The sequence below is a fragment of the Telopea speciosissima genome, chromosome 9 (assembly GCF_018873765.1).
Source record: "Telopea speciosissima isolate NSW1024214 ecotype Mountain lineage chromosome 9, Tspe_v1, whole genome shotgun sequence".
Classification (NCBI taxonomy): Eukaryota; Viridiplantae; Streptophyta; class Magnoliopsida; order Proteales; family Proteaceae; genus Telopea; species Telopea speciosissima.
Window position 1 is genome coordinate 53943066 of NC_057924.1, and position 9164 is coordinate 53952229.

General features: G+C 38.2%; 1 pseudogene; it reads left to right on the top strand.

The window, feature by feature from the left end:
* The first annotated feature begins 411 nt into the window (after positions 1-411).
* LOC122639095 lies at positions 412-8506 on the top strand (annotated as a pseudogene).
* Positions 8507-9164: the final 658 nt, after the last annotated feature.

Consider the following 9164-nt stretch of genomic DNA (forward strand, 5'->3'; position numbering starts at 1 on the left):
AGGCCTGACATCCTTTGCCATAGTGGTGTGACTCTTTTCCATAATTTACCCCAAAAATTTTAAAAAAAAATTGACGCTTTCCATAAGGCAATATCCGATTTCTGTTGAGGTATGTGGAAGTTGTCTAGTACTTTCCTTAGGCAATACTAAAATGTTGGTGGTGACTGGTGAATGACAAAGCTGAAAAAGCTTTACTCCTAAAAAAGAAAAAAAAAAGAAAAGAAACAATAATTTCCAAAAAGCAATACTTTCCTTGAAGGGACGCCGAAGCTGTATAATACTTTCCTCAACTTCCTCTTCCTTCTACCAATGCTAATCATTTACACAAACAACTGAGTTCGTGTATGGCAGTTGAGGAGTCCAACACTTCCTATTAAGAACCTGTTTGTAAACCAAGAGAGTTCCTTGAGAGAAAAAGAGCTCTTTAACATCCTTATCTTCTCTGCAACTGCAACTGCAACTTCAACTTCAACTTCATGGCAGCATTAGATTGGGCTTCTTCTTCCTCTTCCTCTGCCTCTATTATTGAATCTTCTAGTTACGATGTGTTTCTCAACTTTAGGGGCGAAGATACTCGCAATAACTTCACTGCTTTTCTTAACTTACTTCTGAAAACCAGGGGAATCAATGTGTTCATTGATAGTGAAAAATTGTGGAGTGGAGAAGCCATTGGCCCTTCCCTTTTCAGAGCAATCGAGGGTTGCAAAATCTCGATCCCTGTCTTCTCTAAAGGTTATGCTCATAGCAAATGGTGTCTGATGGAACTTGCTCGATCGGATAGTTCAGTGCTACAGATCCAACGGCCAAAAGGTCCTGCCCATATTCTTTCATGTTGAGCCATCGCAAGTTCGACATTAGACTGGAAGTTTTGAAGAAGCGTTTCGAGAACACGAGAAGAATTTCGAGGCCCATATCATAGAGAGTTGGAGGGAAGCTTTGAGAGTGGTAGGAGGGTTGAAAGGAGAAGTTATCGACGAAACTACGTAAGTCTCATTTTGATCACACCCCATACTTCGGTATATATTCCACTTTTTAATATACCAATTTCTCATTAGTGTTTATTTTTGTAGGCTTTTCCATTCCATAAAAAAAAAACTTTAAATCTACAAGTTGTTATGTTCTACTTGATATTTTCATCTCATAAATCAGTTGTTGTTGTGGTTTTCCTTTTGTTATGAAATGATTGTAGGGATCAAGCAAAGTTAGTTGAATTAATTGTTCAAAGGGCTCTTGGTGAATTGGTTAGTAACACACCCTTGACTGAATGTAAATACTCTATTGGAATGGAATCCCGTGTAAATCATCTATTAGATTTATTAAATGTTGGCTCCGATAATGTTCAATTCGTGGGTATCTGTGGTTTTGGTGGCATTGGGAAGACAACTCTTGCAAAGGCTGTGTACAATCACATCCTTTCAAGCTTCGAGAAGCATAGTATTATTTCAGATGTTAGAGAACAAGCAACACAATGCATGGGTCTTGTGTCTTTGCAGAAACGACTTCTTAAAGATCGATATCTTGAAAGCAGACATTGACATTGCTGATTATCATAGTGGAAAAAAATTTATACAAGAAAGACTTTGTAAAAAAAAAGTTCTTGTTGTTCTTGATGACGTGGACAAACGAGAACAGATAGATGCTTTGGCTGGTGAACTCAATTGGTTTGGTCCAGGAAGTAGGGTCATAATAACAACAAGAGACGAACATATACTGAATGTGGCTAAAGTTGATAAAGATAAAATATACAAGCCTCAAGAGCTAGATCTTAAGCAATCTCTTCAACTATTTAGTTTACATGCCTTTTCGAAGTACCGACCTCCTGAAGATTATATCCAACTTTCACATGTTCTGGCATGTTATGCTAGAGGGGTGCCTTTGACTCTAGAGGTTTTAGGGTCTTACCTATCGGGCATAAGCTGTAAAGAAGTGTGGGAAAGTACATTACAAAAATTGAAAGAAATTCCTCGTGGAGATGTCCAGAGAAGGTTGAGAATAAGCTATGATAGTCTAGAAGACTATTGTCAGAAAGCCATATTTCTTGATGCTGCATGCTTTTTCATTGGATGGGAGAAAGAAACTGTGATTTCTTTTTGGGAAGCTTGTGGTTATTATCCAAAATCAGCAATAGACAGATTAATTAAAAGATCCCTTCTAAAGTTTGAAAAAAATGCTTACGGGAAATACTGCTTGAAGATGCATGATCAAATTCGAGACATGGGAAGGAAAATTGTCTTAGAAGAAAGCCATATGGAGCCTGGAAAGCGTAGTTGGTTATGGTCTCATGACGAAGTCTTAGAAGTTTTAGAAGGGCACAAGGTAAAGCTTAAGCACATGCCTCTCTCTCTCTCTCTCTCTCTCTCTCTCTCTCTACGTGTGTGTGTGTGTGGAATTCTTTTGAACAGTGATGCAGACTCTCTACTGCCTTTACTATAGCATTATTTTTTATTTTTTGGTTTCATTGTCTACCAATGCCCATTTACTTTGATTATTTTCTATTGTAGGAACTAACATGATACAAGGCTTGATCATTCCAGAGGGAATGCATTTAACTAATGAACACTTTGAGATGATGCCCAACCTAAGATTTCTCAAACTTAGTTTAACACACTTCACTGGAGACTTTTCGCGCCTTCCTTCTTCAATAAGATTGTTCGAGTGTAATATTTCAAATTGTCTACCAATCAATTTTTATCATAAGAGATTGGTTGTTCTCAACCTATCGCTTTCAAATGGCAAGATTATTCAAGCTTGGAATATCGAGCCTCAAGATGAAAATAAGGTATAGTATTTGACCTTTTGTTTTCTCATTTGATTATTAAGTTTTATGGATATAAAATCTTAAGTTAATACATATGTTTCTCTTTGTTTGACAACAGTTCCAAAATTTGAAAGTTCTAAATCTTAAGGGTTGCAGATATTTATCTATGTGCCCTAACTTTTCATGGTTTCCTCACTTGGAGCGATTAGTTCTCAAAGAATGTGCATGCTTGGATAAATTGTCGGAGTCCATTGGTGATCTCAAATGTCTAGTCAAGCTTGAATTGTATGGAACACAAATAGAAGAACTCCCAAACAGTATTTCTAGGCTAAGTTCTCTAAAAGAGCTTATTCTCAAAGAGTGCTCATCACTCAAGAAGTTGCCTGAATCCATTGGTGATCTAAAATGTCTAGTCCAGCTTTACTTGTATGAAACACAAATAGAAGAACTCCCAAACAGTATTTCTAGGCTAAGTTCTCTAAAAGAGCTTATTCTAAAAGAGTGCTCATCACTCGAGAAGTTGCCTGAATCCATTGGTGATCTAAAATGTCTAGTCCAGCTTGACTTGTGTGGGACACAAATAGAAGAACTCCCAAACAGCATTTCCAGGATGAGTTCTCTCAAAGAGTTTAAACTTAGCGAACCACTCAAGAAGTTGCCTGAGTCAATTGGTGATCTAACCACTCTGGTCAGACTTGACTGTTGTGGAGCACAAATAAAAAATCTCCCAGACAGCATTTTCAAGCTTAGTTCTCTTAAAAAGCTTATTCTCATGAATTGCACATCACTCAACGGGTTGCCTGAGTCCATTGGTGATCTAAAATCTTTGGTGATACTTAACTTGGGTGGGACACAAATAGAAGAACTCTGTGATAGCATTTTTGGGCTAAGTTCTCTCAGAGTGCTTAATCTTATTGGGTGTGAATCTTTTAAGAAGTTGCCTGAGTCCATTGTTAATTTAAAATCTCTAAAATTTCTTTACTTGTCGAGTACAAATTTGGAAGAACTCCCAGAGCTTCCCTCAAGATTGGTTGGATTGGATTGTGGAAAATGTTATTCATTGGTAGGACTACCGGATTTGTCAAGTCTGAAAATTTTGAGATGGATAAATCTTAATGGTTGCATAAAGCTGGAGGAGATTGGAGGACTTGGGTTGACAGAATCTTTAGAATTATTGATTGTGAGAGGATGCTATAACTTGACACGTACACCAGCAGCTGGGAAGAAGATACATGGCCAGGTTGTTGTACTTTCATCGTCTTGTTTTCTTTCCACTACTCGATCTAATTAACAATTAATTTTTTAGAAACTTACTTGCCATTTAGGCTCCTATTACTTTGAGACGATTCATTATTGACGGTTTCTTTCCTCTGATTCTCAGGGAAAACTTTTATCGGACATGCCGCTGCTGCGATCTTACACTCTTCCCTTGACTGCTGCTAATGATGGGATATATACTAATAATAATAATAATAATAAGGGGTTAATTTTGTGCCTTGTTTTGGAATTTCAATGGCTTTGACTGGTTTGGGATTCCGTTGCAAGGTAAAGATGAGATTGAGATTTGGATGATTTATCAATCCACAGAATTTTACGGCCTTGATGAGTTTAGGTTTCCGGTACAATGTAGAGTAAAATTCTGGAAGCTTTTGTTGGAGAATAAGGAACCTGACCACCAGCTAAAAAAGCCTAATAATCAACTTTCGAGTGCCCTGATGGTAGCAGATTTCTTCAATTCGTCACATTTCGATGATAATGATGATGATGATGATGATGATAATGATGGTGGAGGAGGAGGAGGAGGATCAAATTGTGTACCTAATAAGGAAAAAGAGGAGGAAGATGATGACTCTGTTTCTGATGTAGTAATGGAGGAAGAGGAGAATTTGTGTAAGATGATGATGATGAGACTAACCTACAGAAAATGCTGAACAAACAACCAAATGAAGAGGTAGGGGAGATAGAAGATGAACCAGCTGAAGCTGGTTCAGGGATATACAATTGCTTTGTCGAACTGAAGCTATTTTGGGGTTGTTTCTGCAACTGTTTTCAGTAGAGGGTGCCCGTGATGGGGAACTATTCCCTTCTCTTGGTCCTTCAGCTCGTATATGTAGCCTCAGTTCAACTTTCTCAAGCACAAGCAGGTTAGTTGAATCTACATATTAGATTTTAATCTAACTTTTAATAATTTGTTCTCATCACCTCAAGAAAGAAAAAGAAATTCTAACCTTTTATATGTTTTTGTTGTTGTGCTCAGCTTGAACAATGAGTGACAAATGCCATTTCCTGATTGAGGACCAGACCATCCAATTGGTGGGAGGTTGCAGAAGTGAGTCCCTTTTGCTTTTATTTTACTATCTAAAATAATGTTAACCAAAATGTTTAGGGTCATGTACATCACCTTGCCAATCATTTAAGATAAATTTTAAAAAATAAATTTAAGGAGAAATTGCTTAGATCTATGAGGAAAGGAAATTAATTACAAAGCAAATAGGTTTGAATTTGTCTTATGCTTACTTTGTCTTGTAAATTTACTTGTTTTGTAATTCTTTTTCCTATCTCGTGGATCTAAGAAATAACCCTCTAAATTAATTCCTTTTTCGCACCAAAGGATTCTGTTTGCTTTGAAAATGTAGTTTATAATCATCACATGTTATGCGTACTTTGAAAAAACTTTACATACATGACATGTTTGCAATAGAACATATACTTCATTGCACCAATTCTAATTATTAGCCACAATTGAGAATCTGAATTGAATCCAAGTATGTATTAAGACTGAGTGAAACTCCAATGTTGGGTTTCCTCCTCATGTTAAGGAAGGGGCCCATACACAAAATTTGAGGTATCTATGGCCTAAACTGTTTTGCCTCCTTAATATATAACGTACTGCTTTGTTGAAAGAGTCACATGGAAGCAAAAATCCTATTATAAAAGGAGAGGACTGAAGCAACAAAGAAGATGGCAGCGTGATGGTGTTCTCTCTGTGTCAATTAGATAGTGGTGTAACAATGTTCTCTCTGTCAAGAAAAGAAGGAAAATGTTGTAGTTCTTCCTGTGTTTGTCTTGTCAGTATTTTGGTGAGGGTACTATGCTCTTTTGAATCCATTTCATTAGGTGAGAATTATTTTGTTATCCAATAATAGTTTTTTATTTTTTTATTTTATTTTATTGTGAGCCTCAAGTACTGTCTACAGAAGATTTGTATTCCTATCATTATCATAGTGAAGATTTTTCTGGGTTAGAGCCTCGTGGTTTTTCCCCTTTCACCTTGGAAGTGTTTTCCACGTTAAAAATGGGTGCATTCTTTTGTGATTTGATTGGTTTAATTTATTTTAGTTGTTAACTTTTGCACATACTTTACTGTTGTGTATCTTCATAAGACACAAGTAAAATTGAATTTGTTTTTTCCCAATACAGAAAAGCTCGGAGCCATGATTAAATATTAATTATAGTAGATCAAACTGAGCAAGTGATGTTATATATCTAGAAACAAATTTTAACACATACAAGTTATTAAGGATAACACATCAAATTCAAATTCAAATTCAAATTTGAATTTGAATTGTAACAACGGGAAGGCTGGTTGACCTGATCCAAGCTTCTCCAACAACTGTAACCTCTTGTGTTATTCTCTTCCTATTATCTCTCTTGTATAAGGCTGTTAGAGTAGTTTGGATGAACACAAACTCTAGCCTTCTTTTGATTTTCAAATTTTCAAATGTAAAGATGCAAACACTTACTACAATATGAAAAGAGATCTCGTGAACTTCATAGCATGGTGAACATCTTATCCTAATATCCTCTAGTCTCTATCTAAACCTCTTCAGATTCTTATCCTTTCATGGTATCATCGACCCCTTGACAAATGTCACTCCAATCTATGGCTAATTCAGACTCCACCACCTCAACCACCTCCTCTGATTCAACGTTGATCTCTCCAACCAATAGTGTGCAACTTCTGTCGATCAAGCTAGATCGTGGAAACTTCCTCCTTTGGAAATCCCAATTCATCCCACTCCTTGCACATGACCTCTTTGGTTATGTGGATGGCACCTTTCCTTGCCCTCCCCTAACTCTTACACTACCCACCGAATCCCCCATCTCTACCCCATCTCCAAATCCAGACTATACTCTATGGAAACATTAAGATCAGATTATCCTTAGTTGGATAATCTCTCACTCACCGAGCACTCTATGGCTCATATCATTGGCGTTTCTTCATGTCATGGTGCATGGACTACATTGGAGCGCACCTATGCCTCACACTCAGGCAAGAGTGATGCAACTGAAGTACCGGTTACTGCAAGTAAAAAAAAGGTACTACATTACTACCTTCAAAAGGTGAAAGAACTGGTGGCTAACCTTGCTCTAGCAGCCAACCCAGTTTCAAATCCAAATGTTGATCTTAGCATCCTACGTGGTTTAGGCCCCGAATATGAGTAATTTGCAACCTCTGTTACAACGAGAATTGATCCACTCCCTCTGGAAGATTTCACTGGCCTTCTACTTAGCCAAGAAAATTCGAATTAAACCGATTGTGACATGCAAGTGCAGAGTGTGTTCCACGTTGGCAGATCTGACATAGGGCTGAGCTGTTTGTGGCGACCTCTACCTCTGCCACGCCGGTCTCACCATCGCCACACCCCTTCCCTCCCCTATCCCTGTTCGGCTTCCCAATGGGGTTACCATCCCTATCACTCATCGTGGCACCAAATCTCTCTCTTCTGATTTTTTATTTGAAGATGGTTTTTACATTCCTTCATTCCAATATAATTTGATTTTTGTTTCTCGTTTAACCAAATCCTTAAATTGTGTCGTTCTTTTTATCAGCAAATGGTGTCTGATGACGGGTATTGTCAATCCTTGGACGATTATTCTTTTTTACCAAGTCTGGTAGCTCCACTTATACGACCGTACTGGTTTATGTCGATGATATCATCGTGGCAGGCGATGATTCTTTTGCCATTCAGCATCTTAAATTATTTCTTCAACAGTACTTTCACATCAAGGATTTGGGGCCACTCAAATATTTTCTTTGTATTGAGGTTGCACGCCACTCCACTGGTATATTTATCAATCAACGAAAATATACTTTGGACATACTTTCATAATCGGGCTTACTAGCTGCTAAGCCCGTCACTTTTCCAATGGAGCAACATCTTCATCTTGACCCTGATAAGGGCACTCCCTTGGCTGATCCTTCCATGTATCGCAGGCTCATTGGCCGCCTCATCTACCTCACTATCACTCACCCGGACATTACTTTCACCATCAACATGCTCAGTCAGTTCATGCAAGCACCCCGGCAATCCAATTTAGATGTTGCCATGCATGTCCTTCGTTATCTCAAATCGGCTCTGGGCAAGGGCATTTTTTTTCTTAGCAAGGTGTACTCTTACTTTAAGAGCTTTTTTGGGATTCCGATTGGGCTGCCTGTCCCTCTAGTCGACGCTCCATACTGGCTATGTTACTTTTCTTGGTGACAGTCCCCTATCTTGGAAGTCCAAGAAACAGACCACAGTTTCTGGCTCTTCGGCAAAAGCAAAATATCGTTCCATGGCCACAATGACCTGCGAATTAGTTTGGCTCCACTGTCTTTTGCCCAATTTGGGTGTCACATCTTCTGGTCTGATGCACCTCTATTGTGATAACCAGGTTGCTCTTCATATTGCTGCCAATCCTGTCTTCCATGAGCGTACCAAAGACATTGACATTGATTGTCACGTTGTCCGTGAGCGCCTCTAGTCTGTTTGCATTGCTACTGCCCATGTCCCTTCACACCTCCAACTTGCAGACATCTTCACCAAGCTTCTTAGTCAAGATCTTTTTCATTTTATTTTATCCAAGTTGGGCATTTATTACCTACGCACTCCAACTTGAGGGGGAGTATTACGCGTCTTATTGGAAGAAGCATGTGTCAAGCCTGGCCCTCCAAGTATTCAGAATCCTATCCAATCTCTACTTCCTTATTTGTATTCTAATTCGATCTCTTCTCCTTGATTGTAATCTTTTTCTCAATTGTATAAATTCTCATACATGTGATAATAAAATTATCTCAGCGAATTCAAACGCTGCTTCAATCTTGCGACTATGAGTTTATCAATTTGATTAAGCATATCAGGCCATTCCTCTCAGCATTGCCCAAGACCGTTTTGATGTTTGACTTGAATCATAATTCACAGACCAGGTATATTTGACTGTAGCTTGGCAGGATCAGCTGGTCAGATAATCCAACACAGATCGAATTGGGAATGTTAAGCATTAGAAATATCAGAATCTGCTACACTATTCTCATTTTCATTCTTTCCCCCTTCAAACAAGAGTAAAGGCCTCACAGGAACTGAAATTTCATACTTACTGCATTTCAGTATTTTTTTTGAGTCCACACAATCCTTGAACTAGA